The sequence below is a fragment of the Tachyglossus aculeatus genome, chromosome 16, assembly GCF_015852505.1.
Source record: "Tachyglossus aculeatus isolate mTacAcu1 chromosome 16, mTacAcu1.pri, whole genome shotgun sequence".
Taxonomy (NCBI): Eukaryota; Metazoa; Chordata; class Mammalia; order Monotremata; family Tachyglossidae; genus Tachyglossus; species Tachyglossus aculeatus.
This window is the reverse complement of record NC_052081.1, coordinates 38,917,537-38,941,371: the sequence shown is the minus strand read 5'-3', so window position 1 is coordinate 38,941,371 and position 23,835 is coordinate 38,917,537.

The window sequence follows — 23,835 nt, the reverse complement described above, 5'->3', positions numbered from 1 at the left end:
CTATGTTGCCAACTTGGACTTCCCAAGCACTTAGTCCAGTGCTCTGCACACAGTAAGCGCTCAATAAGTATGATTGAATGAATGAATGGTTTTGAACAAATTGCATAACTTTTCTGTGCCTCCGTTTCTTCATTTGTAAACTAGGGATTCAAGGCCTGGGCTCCCTCCGAGACTGTGAGCCCCATGTGGGGCGGGGACTGTGCCCGACTCGACTGGCTTGTATCTTCCCCGGCCCCGGTAGGGTGGTTGGCACAATTTAACAAGTACCATAGTTATTATTATTATTATTGAAAGGACCTAAGTGAATGAGGGCATCATTAGGTTCAGATACCGTGAGTTCAGCGAAAGGAGCGGATTTAAGCTGAGACTTCAGCGCCTCCTTGAGGTAATGAGGTTGCAGAAGCTCTTTGAGGAATGTGGATTAGATCTCTAATAATAATAATAATAAAATAATAATAATAATAAACAATAACAACAATAATAACAATAATAATAACAATAATAATATTGGTATTTGTTAAGCACTTACTATGTGCAAAGCACTGTTCTAAGCGCTGGGGGGGTTACCAGGTGATCAGTTTGTCCCACGGGGGGCTCACAGTCTTAACCCCCATTTTACAGAAGAGGCAACCGAGGCCCAGAACGGGGCCCTTCAAAAATTCCAGGAATCGTCCCTTGGATTCCCCACTTCCAGGTAGGGGCGAGATGCTGAAAGAAATCTCAAAGAGGTGATCAGCTTCAAAACCCTCTCAGAGGATTCCCGTGAGCGGAATTGGCACCTAATTGGCAGAGCCGGGATTTGAACCCATTCATTTTCATTCATTCATTCAATCGTATTTATTGAGCGCTTACTGTGTGCAGAGCACTGGACTAAGCGTTTGGGAAGGACAAGTTGGCAACGTATAGAGACGGTCCCTACCTAACAGCGGGCTCACAGTCTAGACCTCTGACTCCAAAGCCCGGGCTCCTTCCACTGAGCCACGCTACTTCTCTATCAATCAATCAATCGTATTTATTCATCATCATCAATCGTATTTATTGAGCGCTTACTATGTGCAGAGCACTGTACTAAGCGCTTGGGAAGTACAAATTGGCAACATATAGAGACAGTCCCTACCCAACAGTGGGCTCACAGTCTAAAAGGGCTCACAGTCTAAAAGAATGATGGCACTTGTTAAGCTGTTACCAACCCATCGTCTAGCGGAATGGGTAAATAAGGTACATAAGGCAGAAAGAAAAGCAGCTTCACAGTGGCAAATGTAACTCCGGATAGTCCCAGCCTTACAACGGGAAGTTTCAGAAAAGGAGTGGAAGTTCTTCTTACGGTGACTGCTGAACGTTTGGAAATTCAGAAATTTGGCAGAGAGAAGGGGAGGAGCGGCAGATTGTCGCTGTGCATTTGCATAAATCAAGAAGAAGAGCATTTTTATGTTGACAGACCCAGTAAACAGCATTTGGATTTTCATGGGAGAAGCAAGCCTCCTCAAAATGGGGGGGAAAATGGAAACGCCACGACAGGCTCTGGGCTTAAGGCCCACTGATCCGTGAGGTAGACTGGAACTCTTGAGTTCTTTTGGACTCTGCCGCTACAGCTCCCTATGTCTCAATTCTAGAATCAATCAGTGGTATTTATTGAGTGCTTACTGTGTGCAGAGCACTGTACTAAGTGCTTGGGAGAGTACAATACAACAGTCTGGTTGTTTTCATGGTATTTGTTAAAGCGCTACGCATCAGGCCCCATGCTAAGCACTGGGTAGATACAAGTTACTCAGATTGGACACAGTTCCTGTCCCACATGGGTTTACAGTCTTAATTCTTATTTTATGGATGAGGTAAATGAGGCCCAGAGAAGTGAAATGACTTGCCCAAGATCACCCAGCAGGCAAGTGGCATAGGTGGGATTAATAATAATAATAATAACAATAATGATGGCATTTGTAAGTGCTTACTATGTGCAAAGCACTGTTCTAAGCGCTGGGGAGGATATAAGGTGATCAGGTTGTCCTACGGGGGGCTCACAATCTTAATCCCCATTTTACAGATGAGGTAACTGAGGCCCAGAGAAGTTAAGTGACTTGCCCCAAGTCACACAGCTGACAAGCAACTGAGCCGGGATTTGAACCCATGACCTCTAACTCCCAAGCGTGGGCTCTTTCCACTGAGCCACGCTGCTTCCAGGCCTGTGCTCTATTGGCTAGGCCATGCTGCTTCTCTAGAGGTGGTAGACACGTTCCCTGACCACAAAGAGCTTAGAGTCTTGAGAGGGAGACAGACATTAATATAAATCAATACAGGCGGAAGGGGGAAAAACCTCTTTGGTGCAACCTGTTGTCCATTCCTAGTAATAATAATAATAATAATGGTATTTGTTAAGCACCGTTCTAAGCGCAGGGGGAGATCCAAGGTTATCACATTGTCCCAGCTGGGGCTCACAGTCTTAATCCCCATTTTACAGATGAGATAACTCAGGTATAGAGCAGTGAAGTGACTTGCCCAAAGTCACCCAGCTGACAGTCAGCGGAGTAGGGATTTGAACCCATGACCTCTGACTCCAAAGCCCGGGCTCTTTTCACTGAGCCACGCTGCTTTGAAGTCGTCTTCTCCTTAACAGAAGTAAGCTTCTGTAGTATTTTGCGCTCCCCTAGGTAGTCGTGATTGATTGTTGTACAATTTGTTCTAATATCTTCCTTGGCAACAGTGATGATGATGATGGCATTTATTAAGCGTTTACCATGTGCAAGACAATGGCTGGTCGGTAATTCTCAGGGTGAAGGTGGGTAATTATTTGGGCTGGGGGGCTGCCTGCCCAATTTGAGCCTGGATGGCAAGCCGGCGGAGGGAAGGGGGTGCGGTTTGAACCGCGGGGTGCAGTGGCGGTGGAAGCGCTGACCTGCCGGCTGACCCCCACAAACATCCACGCTCTGTTCCCAGACTGAGCCCCGTCCTTCCTCTCCCCTTCTTCCCCCTCCCCATCTCCCACCTTACCTCCTTCCCCTCCCCACAGCACCCGTATATATGTAGGTACATATTTATTACTCTATTTATTTTACTTGTACATATTTACTCTATTTACTTTGTTAATATGCTTTGTTTTGTTGTCTGTCTCCCCCTTCTAGACTGTGAGCCCGCTGTTGGGTAGGGACCGTCTCTAGATGTGGCCAACTTGGAGTTCCCAAGTGCTTAGTACAGTGCTTTGCACACAGTAAGCGCTCAATAAATACGAATGAATGAATGAATGTTGGGCGGCACTGGAGTCAGTGGCATGTGGGAACTGCTGAGGCATCTGGGCCTTAACCACTCAGATCAGGGCTGTGTCTTAACTGGATCGTCTTCTATGACCCTAGCGCTTAGGATAGTGTCTTCCTCAGCATTTCATCGATGTTAGTACCAATAATGACAAAAAATATGGTCTGGAGCTGGTGAGGAGTTTACTCGGCGGGAAATGTGGACACTTTCCCCTCCACTCCATGCGCCCTCTGTGACTCCTTTGGGAGGCTGGGCCGAGCCCCTCGTTCCTATTTTGCCCACCCCTCTATTAAGGTCTTTCTTTTTCCTCCCTTTATAGAGAGGTACAACCTTAATCTGGTTCAGCCCTCTGCCACTTCTGATTCCTGTGAGTCCTCAAAAACAATAATAATAATGATGGCATTTATTAAGCGCTTACTACGTGCAGAGCACTGTTCTAAGTGCTGGGGGGGCTTACAAGGTGATCAGGTTGTCCCACGTGGGGCTTACAGTCTTAATCCCCGTTTTACAGATGAGGGAACTGAGGCACAGAGAAGCTGAGTGACTTGCCCAAAGTCACACAGCTGACAAGTGGTGGAGCTGGGATTCGAACCCATGACCTCCGACTCCCAAGCCCGGGCTCTTTCCACTGAGCCACGCTGCTTCCCAGCCAATAGCCAGTGGCTCACCTATAACAATGCCTGCGTACAGTATGTGCAACTACGTGATTATGGAAATATATCTATATAGCTCTCCCTCCCTTTCCAATGGGGTTATGGTCTCAGAAAAGGCGGTGCCAAAAAAACCCAAAAAATCCAGGGTAAGCAAATCCAGTTTTCCCTAGAAATCGGAGGGGCGAATTTCAAGGGAGGGAGGTTCCCCTTACTATATCCTAGGTGTGGAGGGTCCTCATTTAGCTTTGGGAAACAGTCCAGAAATCGGAAAGTCGACTCCTCTAGGGAGACACCCTAAGGCCCCGGGTTCCAGAAGATCCTTAGTGACCTCCCGGACTCCGAAGCGCTTCGATTAACTACCATGCAAACCTCCACTTCACTCCCCGTTCTACTTTGCTGGCCACTCACGGAGCACTCTGTCTATGCAAAATGCTTTCCCATCATGTTTACGGCTACCAAGCACCTGCAAAACACTTCAATCAATCAATCAATCAATCAATCGTATTTATTGAGCACTTACTGTGTGCAGAGCACTGTACTAAGTGCTTGGGAAGTACAAGTTGGCAACATATAGAGACAGTCCCTACCCAACAGTGGGCTCACAGTCTAAAAGTCTAATTTCATGACATTTGCACCTGTTCTTCAAAACCAAGAAGCCATGCGGGAAATAAACAGTCATTTGATGATCACGGTTTAGCACAGTGCTCTGCATAGAGTAAGCACTCGATAAATACCATCGATTGATAAGAGCTACACCCAGGGATGAAAATGAGGCTCAGTGATCGGTGGACGGATTCTTTAGCTCGGACATTGCTAAGGAAGTACCTCGGAAGGTCCTTTACCCCCTCATTGTTTTCTAGAACAAAAAGATCTGAGAAAAGGAACCAAATTTGGGAAAGAGGTAGGGTAAACAGACAGGATGTTTTGGATAAATTGGTAAACCTGCTACAAATAAATTACGTGGATTGAACGACTCCTACCTGAGCATTCTAGAGGAAGAAGAAGGCCAATTCCTCTCAAGACGGGGAGTGATGTGTCGGGAAATACCAGCCCTGTTCTGGAAGATTGGTGGATACTCAGTATAACTCCCGTTCCACGTCCGGAGGTGAGTCTGGGAATTAAAGATAGGCGAGACACACATACCACCATTATTATTGTATCTGGCAGGAGCGTAGAATCTATTTTAATCAGTGATCATAAGCACAACCTTTTGGGGAAATGGCAGCATCGTATCTGGAGAGGAAATCAAGTCTCACTGATCTGCTGGAGTTCTTCGAAGAGGCCAATAGACCCATGGAGACAGGAGAACCAGGGGCTATAGTATATTTATATTTTCAAAGAGCCTTGGTCCAAGTTTCACCTGGACACCTCAGGGGCGTGCTATGCCTCCTCTCTGGCTGCGAGGAAAATCCTCAATCGGTTGCACTTTTCCGAATCCACCTGGCACGATTCAAGGCAATATAAGCATTACTCTGGATCTCCGTGTCTTTATAAATTAGAATTCTATCCAAAATCCTTTTTTGCAAGCCATTATCCTTTCCTCACACATTCGCAGCATTAATGCAGCCCTGTCGTTCGTGTCTTGAACGCTTAAAATTAGGGTTCTGTTTTTTTTTAATTTTTTCACCGCAAGGTAAGTTAGCTGGGATGTGCTGGCCATCAGTGTTGCCTCTGTACCTGTCGGTCAAGAAATCAGCTGTCTTCATATTTGGCTATCTGGTTGTGACACACACAACACATGTATAGTACAGTGCTCTGCACACAGTAAGCGCTCAATAAGAGAAGCAGCGTGGCTCAGTGGAAAGGACATGGGCTTTGGAGTCAGAGGTCATGGGTTCAAATCCCAGCTCCGCCACTTGTCAGCTGTGTGACTTTGGGCAAGTCGCTTCAATTCTCTGGACCTCAGTTACCTCATCTGTAAAATGGGGATGGAGACTGTGAGCCCCCCGTGGGACAATCTGATCACCTTGTAACCGCCCCAGCGCTTAGAACAGTGCTTTGCACATAGTAAGCACTTAATAAATGCTATAAAAAAAACCCCAAAATCCCTCACTTTACAGATGAGGTAACTGAGGCACGGAGAAGTGAACCGAGGTCACACAACTGACACGTGGTGGAGCCGGGATTAGACCCCATGGCCTTCTGATTCCCAGGCCCGTGCTCTGTCCACTCCACCGTGTTGTTTCTCGATCTGAAAGGTAGGGAGAACAAGTACCTTACCCCCATTTTACAGATGAGGAAACTGAGGTTCCACAGAGGTTAACTAGTGATTTGCCCAAGGTTACCCTACAGACCACTGGCGGAGCTGGGGGGTGGACCGGGGTCTCCTGACTCCCAATCCCATGCTCTTCCCACTAAGTTCACACTTCCTCCCATACCAGATCACGCAGCACTGAGATGGCATCTTCCGTGATCCTTCCGATGTCCTGCCCCTTACTCCACAGACATTCTTGTGCCCCCTGGGTGAGCCGACCCTCTGTAACCCTCTTTATTGCTCTAGCTGAAAATAATTTGGACTACTCTTTAAAGTGTTTCAAAAACTTTATTGCAGTCTAGAAAAAAGATGCAGTTTCACAAGGTTGCAGCCTTTCCCTAAAGAGGAACAGAATCTACCAAGTATTGAGTCTCTCGCCTTTTGGAGCTTCAGGAAGTCACAACCCCACGGCCTCCGCCTGACTTTTCCTGCTGTCGGAATAAAGACGGTCCTGCTTCCGGCCCTTTGGAAGGGGATGCTGGGAGAATAAACTGATGCTGGCTTGAAGCTGGGGGAATGGGAATGCTCCATCAGAGTGGCGTTTTCATGGGCACAGTCTGGGCAATGTTACACAATATGTTTGTTGCACCAAAGGAACAGGGAAGATGCCCCTCTGAAGGCGGACAAGAAGTCTTTCTGCAGCCCTGGCAGGACCAACTGGGCAATCCAGCCTCGTGATTGCTTGTAAAAGTTATTTCGGGAAGGGCCTGGTATTTGTGAGAATGGGAGCCAGCCTGTTGCTGAATTTCTTTATGAGACATAAAGTGTAATACTTTGCCCAGTGAGGAGAGAGGGAGAGAGAGGGGGCATGAGGGTAGGGCTACTTGGAACCCCTGGGTTACTGAGCCAGCATGCCGGGCTGCCTTTCTCTAAGGTAAAATGAGCACAGGTTCTTCCTTCCCTAAAACTCCTCACCCTGGGCTTCAAGGCTGTCCATCCCCTGGCCCCCTCCTACCTCACCTCCCTTCTCTCCTTCTCCAGCCCAGCCCGCACCCTCCGCTCCTCTGCCACCGCTAATCTCCTCACCGTTAGGCCTCGTTCTCGCCTGTCCCGCCGTCGACCCCCGGCCCTCGTTCTCCCCCGGGCCTGGAATGCCCTCCCTCTGCCCATCCGCCAAGCTAGCTCTCTTCCTCCCTTCAAAGCCCTACTGAGAGCTCACCTCCTCCAGGAGGCCTTCCCTGACTGATCCCCGTCCTTCCTCTCCCCCTCCTCCCCCTCCCCATCCCCCCCACCGCCTTACCTCCTTCCCCTCCCCACAGCACCTGTATATATGGATATATATTTGTACATATTTATTACTCTATTTCACTTGTACATATTTATTCTATTTATTTTATTTTGTTAATATGTTTTGTTTTGTTGTCTGTCTCCCCCTTCTAGACTGTGAGCCCGCTGTTGGGTAGGGACCGTCTCTATGTGTTGCCAACTTGGACTTCCCAAGCGCTCAGTACAGTCCTCTGCAATCAATCAATCAATCAATCAATTGTATTTATTGAGTGCTTACTGTGTGCAGAGCACTGTACTAAGCGCTTGGGAAGTACAAATTGGCAACATATCGAGACGGTCCGTACCCAACAGAAGTAAAGCTAACGTCTCCAGGCCTCAGTTCCCTCATCTGTAAAATGGGGGTGAAGACTGTGAGCCCCCTGTGGGACAAACTGATTACCTTGTAACCTCCCCAGTGCTTAGAACAGTGCTTGGCACATAGTAAGCGCTTAATTCATTCATTCATTCAATCGTATTTATTCATTCATTCAATCGTATTTATTGAGCACTTACTGTGTGCAGAGCACTGTACTAAGCGCTTGGGAAGTACAAGTCGGCAACATATAGAGAGAAGCAGCGTGGCTCAGTGGAAAGAGCACGGGCAGTGGAGTCAGAGGTCATGGGTCCAAATTGCGGCTCCACCACTTTTCATTCATTCATTCATTCAATCGTATTTATGGAGCGCTTACTGTGTGCAGAGCACTGTACTAAGCGCTTGGGAAGCACAAGTTGGCAACATATAGAGACGGTCCCTACCCAATAGCGGGCTCACATTCCAGAAGCGGGAGACAGACAACAAAACAACACATATTAACAAAATAAAATAAATAGAATAGCAAATATGTACAAGTAAAATAGAGTAACTTTGGGCAAGTCACTTAACTTCTCTGTGCCTCAGTTACCTCATCTGTAAGCGCTCAGTAAATGCGATTGAATGAATGAATGAATAAAGGTTCTTCCTTTGCCGTAACTCCCGCTAGCAGTGCTCATTATGTCCATCATAATAACGGCATTTATTAAGCGCGGATTACGTTAAGTACTTATCCGCATAGACATACCTAAGAAAAGATGCAGAAGTTTGTGAATCTTTTTTTCACAATCAACCCAACACTACAGTCTGCCCACAGACCTGTAGACAAAGCGAGATTTGTACCATCACAAGCAATCAGTAGTATTTACCGAGACCCTACCGCGTGCAAAGCACTGGACTAAACTCCTCCCTCCGACTCAGACTGTGAGCTTACATGGGACATCCCCCTTCTAGACTGTGAGCCCGCTGTTGGGTAGGGACTGTCTCTATATGTTGCCAACTTGGACTTCCCAAGCGCTTAGTACAGTGCTCTGCACACAGTAAGTGCTCAATAAATACAATTGATTGATTGAATGATTGATTGATTGATTGACAGGGACGGTGTCCAACCTTAGTTACCTTGCATCTATCCCGGCGATTAGTACAGTGCCTGGCCCATTGTAAGAATTTAGAAGTACCAAAAACAAACCAACTAAAACAGAATTAGTAGATGTGAGCCCTATCTTCAAAGAGCTTTTAATCCAGCAGAGAGTCAGATGCTAAATGAGAGTGCAGATAATTTACAACCTAACTTAGCCCCCTCCTTCCTCTCCCCTTCCTCCCCCTCTCCATCATCATCATCATCATCAATCGTATTTATTGAGTGCTTACTATGTGCAGAGCACAGTACTAAGCGCTTGGGAAGTACAAATTGGCAACACATAGAGACAGTCCCTACCCAACAGTGGGCTCACGGTCTAAAAGGAGGCTCACAGTCTCCATCCCCCCCCAGCCTTACCTCCTTCCCTTCCCCACAGCACCTGTATATATGGATATATGTTTGTACGGATTTATTACTCTATTCATTTATTTACATTACTTGTACATATCTATTCTATTTATTTTATTTTGTTAATATGTTTTGTTTTGCTCTCTGTCTCCCCCTTCTAGACTGTGAGCCCACTGTTGGGGAGGGACCATCTCTAGATGTTGCCAACATGTACTTCCCAAGCGCTTAGTACAGTGCTCTGCGCACAGTAAGCGCTCAATAAAAACGATTGATTGATTGATTGATTGATTGATTAGAGAAGCAAGTGCTGCCTAGTTGAAAGGGCACAGGCCTGTGAGTCGGAGGATTTTAATGACGGCTCCATCACTTGTCTGCTGTGTGACCTTGGGCAAGTCAATTAACCTCTTTGTACCTCAGTTTCCACATCTGTAAAATGGGGATTAAGACTGTGAGTCCCGTGTAGGACAGATGCTGTGTCCAACCTAACTCATTTATTGTTTTGTTTGGTTGTCTGCCTCCCGATTCTAGACTGTGAGCCCGTTGTTGGGTAGGGACCGTCTCTATCTGTTGCCGAATTGTACTTTCCAAGCGCTTAGTACAGTGCTCTGCACACAGTAAGCGCTCAATAAATACAATCCAATTCATTCAGTTGTATTTATTGAGTGCTTACTGTGTGCAGAGCACTGTACTAAGCGCTTGGAAAGTCCTTGGAAAGTATAACTGCGTTATTTCCACTCCAGTGCTTGGTACAGTGCCTGCCACATAGTAAGTGCTTGACAAATTCCCTTCAGAAAAATGAGAAATTGAAAATGGCATTAAGTTTTGCAAATGGAAAACGCATTAGCACAGCATGGAACAAATCTTTAGGTGATGGGATGGACTGTTTACCTCACCCAGCTTTTTCCAGCCACATCCTTTCACCCAGAGAGGATGTCAGGATCGGCGGAGTCGCCTACAACTACAAAAGACAACTAGAGCTTTGAAGCTTCCTCTGGGGCTTAATCATCATAATAAACCGGCAATAATAAAAGAAATAGGGAAGCAGCATAGCTTAGTTCATTCATTCATTCATTCGATCGTATTTATTGAGCGCTTACTGTGTGCAGAGCACTGGACTAAGCGCTTGGGAAGTCCAGGTTGGGCAGCATATAGAGACGGTCTCACAGTCTAGAAGGGGGCTTTGGAGTCAGAGGTCATCATCAATCCTATTTATTGAGCGCTTACTATGTGCAGAGCACTGTACTAAGTGCTTGGGAAGTACAAATTGGCAACATATAGAGACAGTCCCTACCCAACAGTGGGCTCACAGTCTAAAAGGGGGAGACAGAGAACAAAACCAAACATACTAACAAAATAAAATAAATAGAATAGATGTGTACAAGCAAAATAAATAAATAAATAAATAGAGTAATAAATATGTACAAACATATACACATATATACAGGTCATGGGTTCAAATCCCAGCTCCGCCAACTGTCAGCTGTGTGACTTTGGGCGAGTCACTTCACTTCTCTGGGCCTCAGTGACCTCATCTGGAAAAGGGGGATTAAAATTGTGAGCCCCCCCGTGGGACAACCTGATCACCCTGTAACCTCCCCAGCGCTTAGAACAGCGCTTGGCACAGAGCAAGCGCTTTACAAATGCCAACATTATTATTATTATCGAAGCTCGAAGGTGGCAGGCTAAAAAACCCGGTGCAGGGAAAGCGATTTTACCCGGCAGGTGGCCGGCTTATGGAATCGGTTACTCGAGGAAGGTGTACGGGAGTCAGCAAAAAAATATCAGTAGATTAGAGGAGCGTTTGTGTAAACGCACGCTTCCTGCTCTCCTCGCAGTCAGTCATCATCATCAATCGTATTTCATCATCTATCGTATTTATTGAGCGCTTACTATGCGCAGAGCACTGTACTGAGCGCTTGGGAAGTACAAATTGGCAACATATAGAGACAGCCCCGACCCAACATTGGGCTCACAGTCAGCAGAGCACGCTTACTGGACGCCCCTGTGAGCAGGTCACAGGACCAGCCGCTACTGGGGACCCTCTGGTCCCTTGTCCCAAGACTAGACACGGGTCGCCCTTGCCCGGAGTGAAATAAGGGAGCTCGGCCGCCCACCTTGTCTGACCGCTGCCTTAAAGATCAGACTTCGACGGCAAAGAGAAAGTACTGAGTCAGCCTCTCCCGGCCGGCCTAAGGCGCATTTTCTCGTCCTCCTTCCCCAACTTCCTCAGAAATAGCTACTGATTGCTAAAAATGTTAAAATCTCGCTTCCTCCATCACCCACCCACCACCACTACCACCAAAAAGAAATAAAAAATCCGGATCCGGAATTGCGATTTTGAGAGATGGCGCCCAGTTTGGACCAGATTAAGGCCAGACGACAGGCACGTTTTCAGACTTCATCATGTCAGGACCGTTAGCAAGGACGGGTCGGAGATGGGGGATGTCTCTTCGCCCAGGTTACCTGATAATGCTCTTGTGAAAATAATTCACCTTGTCATAAAACCCGTGAGATCCCTCCCCTTGTAAATCCCACACTCTGCTTCTCCCACGAAAACACTCAGCACACTCTCTAACTGGGGCCAATAGTAATAATAATAATAATAATAATAATAATAATGGCATTTATTAAGCGCTTTCTATGTGCAAAGCACTGTTCTAAGCGCTGGGGAGGTTACAAGGTGATCAGGTTGTCCCACATGGGGCTCACAGTCTTAATCTCCATTTTACAGATGAGGTCACTGAGGCACAGAGAATAATAATAATAATAATAATAATAATAATGGGATTTATTAAGTGCTTACTATGTGCAAAGCACTGTTCTAAGCACTGGGGAGGTTACAAGGTGATCAGGTTGTCCCACATGGGGCTCACAGTCTTAATCTCCATTTTACAGGTGAGGTCACTGAGGCACAGAGAATAATAATAATAATAATAATAATGGCATTTATTAAGCGCTTACTATGTGCAAAGCACTGTTCTAAGCGCTGGGGAGGTTACAAGGTGATCAGGTTGTTCCACGGGGGGCTCCCAGTCTTAATCCCCATTTTACAGATGAGGTCACTGAGGCACAGATAACAATAATAATAATGATGGCATTTATTAAGTGCTTACTATGTGCAAAGCACTGTTCTAAGCGCTGGGTACAAGGTGATCAGGTTGTCCCACTTGGGGCTCACAGTCTTAATCCCCATTTTACAGATGAGGTCACTGAGGCACAGACAATAATAATAATAATACTAATAATACTACTACTACTACTACTAATAATGGCATTTATTAAGCACTGTTCTAAGCGCTGGGTACAAGGTGATCAGGTTGTCCCACTTGGGGCTCACAGTCTTAATCCCCATTTTCCAGATGAGGTCACTGAGGCCCGGAGAAGCGAAGTGACTTGCCCAAAGTCACACAGCTGGCAATTGGCGGAGTCGGGATTTGAACCCATGGCCTCTGACTCCAAAGCCTGGGCTCTTTCCACTGAGCCACTCTGCTTCTCAGCGGGCAGACACTCAGCTCCTGAACAGCACGGCCACGGTGAGCGGGCATTGGCAAGGTGAGGTTGGCACTCACCTCTGAGCCACACCTGCCACAGGGGAATTAGTGTCCAGGTTTTTTTAAGAAAATAATAATAATAATAATAATAATAATAATAGCATTTATTATGCGCTTACTATGTGCAAATAATAATAATAATGGCATTTATTAAGCGCTTACTATGTGCAAAGCACTGTTCTAAGCACTGGAGGGGGATACAAGGTGATCAGGTTGTCCCTCAGGGGTTCACAGTCTTAATCCCCATTTTCCAGATGAGGGAACTGAGGCTCAGAGAAGTGAAGCGACTGGCCCAAAGTCACAGAGCTGACAAGTGGCGGAGCCGGGATTTGAACCCATGACCTCTGACTCCAAAGCTCGGGCTCTTTCCACTGAGCCATGCCGCAGTATCTCTTAATCAATCAATCAATCAATCGTTTTTATTGAGCGCTTACTGTGTGCAGAGCACTGTACTAAGCGCTTGGGAAGTCCAAGTTGGCAACATATAGAGACAGTCCCTACCCAACGCGCTTACTACGTGCCAGGCACTGTACTAAGCGCTGGGGTAGATTCAAGCCAATTGGGTTTCATTCAGTCATTCATTCAATCGTATTTATTGAGCGCTTACTGTGTGCAGAGCACTGTACTAAGCGCTTGGGAAGTCCAAGTTGGCAACATATAGAGACGGTCCCTACCCAACAGTGGGTTCACAGTCTAGAAGGGGGAGACAGACCACAAAACGAAACATATTAACAAAATAAAATAAGTACAATAAATATGTACAAGTAAAATAAATAAATGAACACAGTAATTCATTCATTCAAATATGTACAAGTAAAATAAACAGAGTAATAAATATGTACAAACATATATTCATTCATTCATTCATTCAATCATATTTATTGAGCGCTTACTGTGTGCAGAGCACTGGACTAAGCGCTTGGGAAGTCCAAGTTGGCAACATGGAGAGACGGTCCCTACCCAACAGTGGGTTCACAGTCTAGAAGGGGAAGACAGACCACAAAACGAAACATATTAACAAAATAAAATAAGTAGAATAAATATGTACAAGTAAAATAAATAAATGAACAGAGTAATTCATTCATTCAAATAAATATGTACAAGTAAAATAAATAGAATAATAAATATGCACAAAAATATATTCATTCATTCAATCGTATTTATTGAGCGCTTACTGTGTGCAGAGCACTGGACTAAGCGCTTGGGCACAGTCTCTGCCCCACGTGGGGCTCGCAGGCCTAATCCCCATTTTGCGGATGAGAAAACGGAGGCACAGAGAAGGGAAGCGACCTGCCCAGAGTCGCACAGCAGATGAGTGGCAGGGCTGGTATTCGAAGCCAGGTCTTTCCACCACGCGATGTTGCTTCTCGCTGCACTGAAATGTCGTGCCATTTGGGTTACTGGGACTGGCAAAATTCCCGGCCGATTTATTCCTGGAACTGAGCGTACCCAAAAGGGAAAATTTCCATCAGTTCCAAGGCCCTTGTCAGATATTGGCAGGTAGAATTACCACAGATGGAAGAAAGGGTTCGGGGGATTTAAAGATGGGGAAACTTTGGCGCTGAGCAGGCTATGAAATGAGCTGGAGGAAGAAGGAAGGGCAGGCTCGAATCCCAGCTCTGTCACTTGTCTGCTGTGTGACCTTGGACAAGTCACTTGGCTTCTCTGGGCCGTCTGTAAAATGGGGATTCAGACTGTGAGCCCCATGTCGTAATAATAATAATAATGTGAGCCCTTCTAGACTGCGAGTCCACTGTTGGGTAGGGACTGTCCCTATATGTTGCCATCTTGGACTTCTCAAGCGCTTAGTACAGTGCTCTGCACACAGTAAGTGCTCAATAAATACGATTGATTGATTGATTGATTTATCCTCAGGGCCATCTGTAAAATGGGGATTCAGACTGTGAGCCCCATGTCGCAATAATAATAATAATGTGAGCCCTTCTAGACTGTGAGCCCACTGTTGGGTAGGGACCGTCTCTCTATGTTGCCAACTTGGACTTCCCAAGCGCTTAGTACAGTGCTCTGCACACAGTAAGTGCTCAATTGAATGAATGAATGAATGATGGCATTTATTAAGCGGTTACTATGTGCAAAGCACTGTTCTAAGCACTGGGGAGGTTCCAAGGTGATCAGGGTGTCCCTTGGGGGGCTCACAGTATTAATCCCCATTTTACAGATGAGGTCACGGAGGCACAGAGAATAATAATTATAATAATAATGGCATTTATTAAGTGCTTACTGTGTGCAAAGCACTGTTCTAAGCGCTGGGGAGGTTACAAGGTGATCAGGTTGTCCAGGTTTACAATCTAGAGGGGGAGACTATTCATTGAATTCTAACTGTGTGCAGATCACTACTAAGCGCTTGGGAGAGGACAGTTTAATAATAATAATAATAATAATGGCATTTATTAAGCACTTACTATGTAAAAAGCACTGTTCTAAGCGCTGGGGAGGTTACAAGGTGATCAGGTTGTCCCGGGTTTACAATCTAGAGGGGGAGAATATTTACTGAATTCTTCCTGTGTGCAGATCAATACTAAGCACTTGGAAGAGGATGATATAATAATAATAATAATAATAATAATGGCATTTATAAGCACTTACTTTGTGCAAAGCACTGTTCTAAGCGCTGGGGAGGTTACAAGGTGATCAGATTGTCCCAGGTTTACAATCTAGAGGGGGAGACTATTGAATTCTTCCTGTGTGCAGATCACCACTAAGCACGTGGGAGAGGACAATATAATAATAATAATAATGGCATTTATTAAGCACTTACTATGTGCAAAGCACTGTTCTAAGCACTGGGGAGGTTACAAGGTGAGCAGGTTGTCCCGGGTTTACAATCTAGAAGGGGAGAATATTTATTGAATTCTTCCTGTGTGCAGATCACTACTAAATGCTTGGGAAAGGACAATATAATAATAATAATAATAATAATAATGATAATGGCATTTATTAAGCGCTTACTATGTGCAAAGCACTGTTCTAAGCACTGGGGAGGTTACAAGGTGATCAGGTTGTCCCACGGGAGGCTCAAAGTCTTCATCCTCATTTTACAGATGAAATAACTGAAGCACAGAGAAGTGAAGTGACTTGCCCAAAGTCACACAGCTGACAATTGGCGGAGCTGGAATTTGAACCCATGACCTCTGACTCAATCAATCAATCAATCAATCAATCAATCGTATTTATTGAGCGCTTACTGTGTGCACAGCACTGTACTAACCGCTTGGGAAGTCCAAGTTGGCAACATATAGAGACAGTCCCTACCCAACAGTGGGTTCACAGTCTAAAAGGGGGAGACAGAGAACAAAACCAAACATACTAACAAAATAAAATAAATAGAATAGATATGTACAAGTAAAATAAATAAATAGATAAATAGAGTAATAAATATGTACAAACATATATACATATATACAGGTGCTGTGGGGAAGGGAAGGAGGTAAGATGGGGGGGGGATCCACTCCTTCCGCAAACCCAGCGAACTTCTAAGCGGGGCTGAAAACGGCCCCGTATTGGGTTTTTTCGTACTTAACAGAGAAGCAGCAAGGCCCAGGGGAAAGAACACAGAGCTGGAAGTCAGGAGATCTGGGTTTCTATTCCCAGTTCTACCATTTACCTCTTATGTGCAAGTCACTCAAGTCCTCTGTGTCTCAATTTCCTCATCTGTAAAATGGGAATTAAATACCTATGCAGCCTCTCCTTAAACTGTGAGCCCCTGTAGGACAACAGACTTGTCTGATCTAATTGCATCTACCCCAGCACTTAGTACTGTGCATGGCACATAGTAAGTGCTTAATAAAAAACATTATTATTATTATTATTATTATCATTGTTTTTATCAGTAGTTCCTCAAAACCTGCCTTCATTCTTAGGCCCATCCATTCCTAGGTACTACTACCACTGGAAGATGGAGGCAGAGATGTCAGCAGTGAAGCTTCTCCTTTAATCCTTTAATCCTTTATTCGGCTCAGTGGAAAGAGCACGGGCTTGGAAATCAGAGATCGTAAATTCTAATCCCGTCTCCGCCACTTGTCAGCTGTGTGACTTCGGACAAGTCACTTAACTTCTCTGTGCCTCAGTTACCTCATCTGTAAAACGGGGATGAAGACTGTGAGCCCCCACGTGGGATGACCTGATATCCTTGTTATCAGTGCTTGACACATAGTAAGCGCTTAACAAATACCGTCATCATCATCACCCTCATCTGTTTCACCTATGGACTTGGATTTTGTACTCGTAAAGCACTTGATATTAATTAACCCCACTCTCATGCCCATAGTACTCCCGTACATATCTACAAATCATTTATTTATATTAATGCCCGTCTTCCCCTCTAGTCTGAATAAAACTCAAATTGGGAAATAGAGGGCAACGGTTTTTCAGCAGATGGGTCCGGGAGAGTCGATGAAGTAACGTCCCAGAGGTGGTTGGGGTTTTCTCAAAAGACTCTCTTCTAGATTAACAAGAGAAATGTGATTTGGGCCATTAAAATGCTCATTTCACTTCTTGCAAGACTTGGGTTGTGTGGTTGCCCTCTGCCTTCCTGAATGTTGAAGCGTTTCACATGTACTTGGCACATAGTAAGCGCTTAACAAATACCATCATTATTATTATTAGAGATGTGGCATTTCTTTATTACTGTCCCATGTACCAGTTGGAAGAGGCACTGGGCAACTTTCATGTTCCACCCCAGAACTGGCCCCGTTTCCATAGTGGGAAAGCACATTCGTGCCCGTCTCTAGATGTTGCCAACTTGTACTTCCCAAGCGCTTAGTACAGTGCTCTGCACACAGTAAGCGCTCAATAAATACGATTGAATGAATAAACGAATGAATAGATGGGCATACAGCAGGTTCTGGTTACCACGGCAAACCCTCAGTAGGCCCAGGAGTTGCCAAGTCTATAAAGTGTCTCAACAGCAGGGTCAGGGCTGGGGTTTGCTGGAGAAATTCACTATCTTTTCATCCATGGCTACTGTGACTATTCTCAGGGTTCGTGCCCTTTATCAGAACTAGACGGGGACATGGAAAAGGTTTATCATTCCATCAATATGGGTGAAGTGGGCTAAACAGATACTGAGAACGAAAAACTGAACAGCTGTAATTTTTCTGACACAAATACCGGCTGCTCATGGATGCGTCCCGGCCCGTTACCTACCAGCGGAAAAATCAAACGCGGGTAGCAGAGAACGGAAATTAAATTTAGACTGCCATTACTTTCCTCTTTGTAAAAACAATGACTCCTGAAATTACAGAGATTGAAAGGGGCCTGAAAAAAATCCCCACTCCCATCCTCAGCTCCCCAACCAATTTCTTCAGCCTTTCCTCACAGTGGCTATTTTCTCGATCTGTAATCATGGACAGATCATCATCATCATCAATCGTATTTATTGAGCGCTTACTGTGTGCAGAGCACTGGACTAAGCGCTTGGGAAGTACAAGTTGGCAACATATAGAGACAGTCCCTACCCAAGAGTGGGCTCACAGTCTAGAAGGGGGAGACAGAGAACAAAACCAAACATACTAACAAAATAAAATAAATGGAATAGATATGTACAAGTAAAATAAATAAATAAATAAATAGAGTAACAAATATGTACAAACATATATACATATATACAGATATAAAATGGAAAATGTCCCCATTGAGTTCACCGCCCCGGAGCCTTCTGACTGGTTCAGAGGGGGCTCGTAGGTAGGCGAGAGGGCAGATTGGTCACAAGAGGAACAGAGCGGGGTAGTTGGAAGCTGCCATTGCCCCTTTGGGGTGTCCTGGCCTTAGCTTCCAACTGAGAAGCAGTGTGGCCTAGTGGATGGACCTGGGTTCTAATCCCCTCTCCATAACTTGCCTTCTGTGTGACCTCGGGCAAGTCACTTCACTTCTCTGGGCCTCGGTTCCCTCATCTGTAAAATGGGGACTATACCTGTGAGCCCCTTGTGGTACATGGACTGTGCCCAACCTGATTAGCTTCATTCATTCATTCGTATTTATTGAGCGCTTACTGTGTGCAGAGCACTGTACTAAGCACTTGGGAAGTACGAGTTCGCAACATATAGAGACGGTCCCTACCCAACAGCGGGCTCACGGTCAAGAAGGGGAAGACACAACAAAACACGTTAAAATAAAATGGAATACGTACAAATAAAATAGAGTAATAAATACGTGCAAACATATTCATTCATTCATTCAATCGTATTTATTGAGTGCTTACTGTGTGCAGAGCACTGTACTGAGCGCTTGGGAAGTCCAAGTTGGCAACATCTAGGGACGGTCCCTACCCAACAGCGGGCTCACAGTCTAGAAGGGGGAGACAGAGAGCAAAACAAAACACATTAACAAAATAAAATAAATAGAATACATACAAAAAGAGTAATAAATACGTACATATATTCATTCATTCATTCACTCAATCGTATTTTTTGAGCGCTTACTGTAGTACACTTACTGTAGTACACTTAGTCCAGTGCTCTGCACACAGTAAACGCTCAATAAACGCGACTGAGTGAATGAAAGTTGGCAACATCTAGAGGCGGCCCCGACCCAACAGTGGGTTCACAGTCTGGAAAGGGGGGGCCAGACAACAAAACATACTAAAATAAGCTTGTACCTACCCAGCGCTTAGTAAACAGTGTCTGGCACACAGTAAGCGCTTAACATCTCCGGAAAGCCCAGCCCGCACACTCCGCTCTTCTGGCGCTAACCTCACCATGTCTCGATCTCACCTGTCACGCCGTCGACCCCTGGCCCACGTCCTAATCAATCAATCAATCGTATTTATTGAGCACTTACTGTGTGCAGAGCACTGTACTAAGCACTTGGGAAGTACAAGTTGGCAACATATAGAGACGGTCCCTACCCAACAGTGGGCTCACAGTCCTAACTCAGGCCCGAAACGCCCTCCCTCTCCAAATCAGCCAAAAGATCACTCTTCCCCCCTTCAAAGCCCTACTGAAGGCTCACCTCCTTCAAGAGGCCTTCCCAGATTACGCCCTCCTTTTCCTCAGTTCCCCCTCCCATCTGCATCACCTCAATTCACTCCCTTTGCTCGTCCCGCATCTCCACCCCACAGCACTCACGTATTTATGTATAATTCTATTTATTTATATTGATGCCTGTGTACTTGCTTTGATGTGCACGTATCTATAATTCTATTTCTTTATATTGATGCCTGTGTACTTGCTTTGATGTGTACGTATCTATAATTCTATTTATTTGTATTGATGCCGGTGTACTTGCTTTGATGTGTACGTATCTATAATTCTATTTATTTATATTGATGCCTGTGTACTTGCTTTGATGTATACGTATCTATAATTCTATTTATTTATATTGATGCCTGTGTACTTGCTTTGATGTGTATGTATCTATAATTCTATTTATTTATATTCATGCCTGTGTACTTGCTTTGATGTGTACGTATCTATAACTCTATTTACTTGTATTGATGTCTGTGCACTTGCTTTGATGTGCACGTATCTATAATTCTGTTTATTTGTATTGATGCCTGTGTACTTGCTTTGATGTGTACGTATCTATAATTCTATTAATTTATATTGATGCCTGTGTACTTGCTTTGATGTGTATGTATCTATAATTCTATTTATTTATATTGATGCCTGTGTACTTGCTTTGATGTGTACGTATCTATAACTCTATTTGTTTGTATTGATGCCTGTGTACTTGCTTTGATGTGCACGCATCTATAATTCTATTTATTTGTATTGATGCCTGTGTACTTGCTTTGATGTGTACGTATCTATAACTCTATTTATTTATATTGATGCCTGTGTACTTGCTTTGATGTGTACATATCTATAACTCTATTTATTTGTATTGATGACTGTGTGCTTGCTTTGATGTGTACATATCTATAATTCTATTTATTTGTATTGATTCCTATAACAATAATAATAATGATGGCATTTATTAAGCGCTTACTATGTGCAAAGCACTGTTCTAAGCGCTGGGGAGGTTACAAGGTGATCAGGTTGTCCCACGGAGGGCTCACAGTCTTAATCCCCATTTTACAGATGAGGTAACTGAGGCCCAGAGAAGTGAAGTGACTTGCCCAAAGTCACACAGCTGACAGTTGGCGGAGCTGGGATTTGAACCCACGACCTCTGACTCCAAAGCCCGGGCTCTTTCCAGTGAGCCACGCTGCTTAGGGTTTTGTTCATTCATTCATTCATTCAATCGTATTTATTGAGCACTTACCGTGTGCAGAGCACTGTACTAAGAGCTTGGGAAGTACAAGTCAGCAACATCTAGAGACGGTCCCTACCCAACAACGGGCTCACAGTCTAGAAGGGGGAGACAGACAACAAAACAAAACATGTGAACAGGTGTCAAGTCGTCAGAACCAAGAGAATTAAAGCTAAAGTTTTAGATCAAGCTGGTGGAGACGGAGGAAGGAGAAACTTCCAGCCACCCCCGTACTTTATTCTGATCTCATAATGGTCAGCGAGGGGATTCTTCCAAATGTGTAAACCAGACTCTTTCTTGCTGCATTCATTCATCATTCAATCGTATTTATTGAGCGCTTACTGTGTGCAGAGCGCTGTACTAAGCACTTGGGAAGTCCAAGTTGGCAACATATAGAGACAGTCCCTACCCAACAGTGGGCTCACAGTCTAGAAGGGGGAGACAGACAAGAAGACAAAACATATTAACAAAATAAAATAAATAGAATAAATATGTACAAATAAAATCAATCAATAAATAGAGTTTGTGCTGCAGTTTGTGACCCATTCCATTTTAGGCTGTCTACAGGGGAAAGAAGGAAATAGTTGCTCCCTTTCACTCTTACGGTAATTCTTCACGGGGTCGAAGGCCGTTACTAATGTTCCCCTCAACAAAATTTTTAGCCAACAGAGCTAAACCTCAGAGGGACAATTTCCCCAGTCTTTATTCTCTCTCTCCCTCTGGCCCCTCTTCAAATTCTCCACGTCGTACGCCGGTAGCATGGCCTACTGGAAAACGCTCAGTAGCAATAATAATAATAATAATGTTGGTATTTGTTAAGCGCTTACTATATGCAAAGCACTGTCAGTACTGGTTTTGCCGCTTACCTCCTGGGTATCCTTGGGCAAGTCACTTAACTCTCTGGGCCTCAGTTTCCTCATCTGCAAAATGGGGATAAGATCCTCACTTTCCCTCCTTCTTAGACAGACACTGTGTCTGATCTGATCTGCCAACCATCGGCAGTTGAGTGCACTTTTCCACGAGGAGGGTGGGCACCCAATTCACCCGGAAAGTGTCTCGGAGGTAAAATCCGGGCCGTCGCGTTGAAAGATTTTCCGGCCGGAGGGCGGACGCTTAATTCACCGGGAAAGTGTCTTACTTCGAGGTAAAAGCTTGGCTGTGGAGCCTAGAGAGTTTCGTGGTGAACGCGGAATCCATCCTCCTTTCCAAAAGCATCCCCCTCCCTTAAGTAAGCACTTAATAAATGCCATCATTATTATTATTATTACCTGTTCCGCCAATTATCAGCTGTGTGTCTTTGGGCAACGTTACTTAACTTCTCTGTGCCTCAGTTCCCGCATCTGTAAAATGGGGATGAAGACTGTGAGCCCCCCGTGGGACACCCTGATCACCTTGTAACCTCCCCAGCGCTTAGAACAGTGCTTTGCACATAGTAAGCGCTTAATAAATGCTATTATTATTATTATTATTATTATTATTATTATTATTATTAGGGAGCAGGGGGTGGGGGAAGGGATAAAACTGAAGAAAGGTCTCTGGTGACCAGACCTTTTGGTCACAGAAAAGACATTTGCCTCTGGCCTGGCTCTGGTCAATGCTGAGGTTAGAGGAGTGTCCCTTCCCAGCTTTGTCAAGACATCCCTGCCACCGCTACTACTTTGCCCTTCCTTGCACTAACCCAAGCGCTTTGCACAGTGCTCTGCGCACAGTAAGCTGTCAATAAATAGGATTGATTGATTGATTGACCGATTGCCATCCCAACCAGAGAAAGGAAAAACTTGCTGGGGCTGGTGGGAGGTGCCTGGGGTTGGGCAGCCAGGGAGTTACTCCCCAAACTGAGAAAACAGACCATTCAGGGCACGTTCCTCCATCGCCCCGCTCCATCCCCATTCGACTTTAACTATGCCCTGAGGTTCCCCAGGCCTCTAAGACTTTTATAATGCTGTGAATATGTATGCCGCTTTTCATTTCCAACCATTTTATCCTCACAATACCCCCATTTAGCTCACTGTGGACAGTGGACATGACTAACGCTTAGTACGGTGCCTGGCACATAGTAAGAGCTCAACAAATCCCATAGTTAGTATTGGGGAAGATACAGGTTTATCAGGTTGGCCACAGTCTCTGTCCCACATGGGGCTTACGGTCTTTGTTCCCCGTTTTACGGATGAGGTAACTGAGGCACAGAGAAGTTAAGTGGCTTGCCCAAGGTCACATGGTAGATGAGCTGGGATTAGAACCCAGGTCCTTCTGAATCCCAGGCCCTTGCTCTACCGCCTAGGCCATGCTGCTTCTCGACACGCATCTCGATAAGCACTTCTTTATATCATTTTTTCCATCTGCCTCTGTCACTGGATCGTAAGCATTTTGAGGGCATGGAATGTCACCTCATCTATTGAACTCTCTCCAGCACTTAGCACAGTGCTTTACACTTCACAGGCAGTCAGTAAACATCCCCGACTGACGGATTAATTGAAGACATATTCAACTTCAAATGGCCAGACAGACTCACAATGAAGTTCTGGAATGAAGTCAGTCTTCTAGTACCAGAGCGCACCTCAGCAAAGCCGTGCTGGGTGGGACACGTGAGAACGGACGACGGCAGGATATTCAGCTGTCGGGAAAGCTGAAGTTGGGAAACCAAATGCAAGCTGCCCCGCAAGCTAAAGCTTCAGGAGGAAAAAGAGGCAAGGAGGCAAAAAGAGGAAAAACGGGCTGGGTGCCTCAAATGTGACGAATCAACAAGGGACAGTCTGTTTGTCTTTACGCCACGACAGCGGGCCCCGCCTTGACCTTTCCTGTCAGGCACAAACTCTTAAATGGATTTCGTCGCCTGTGGTGTCTCCTTCAAATAC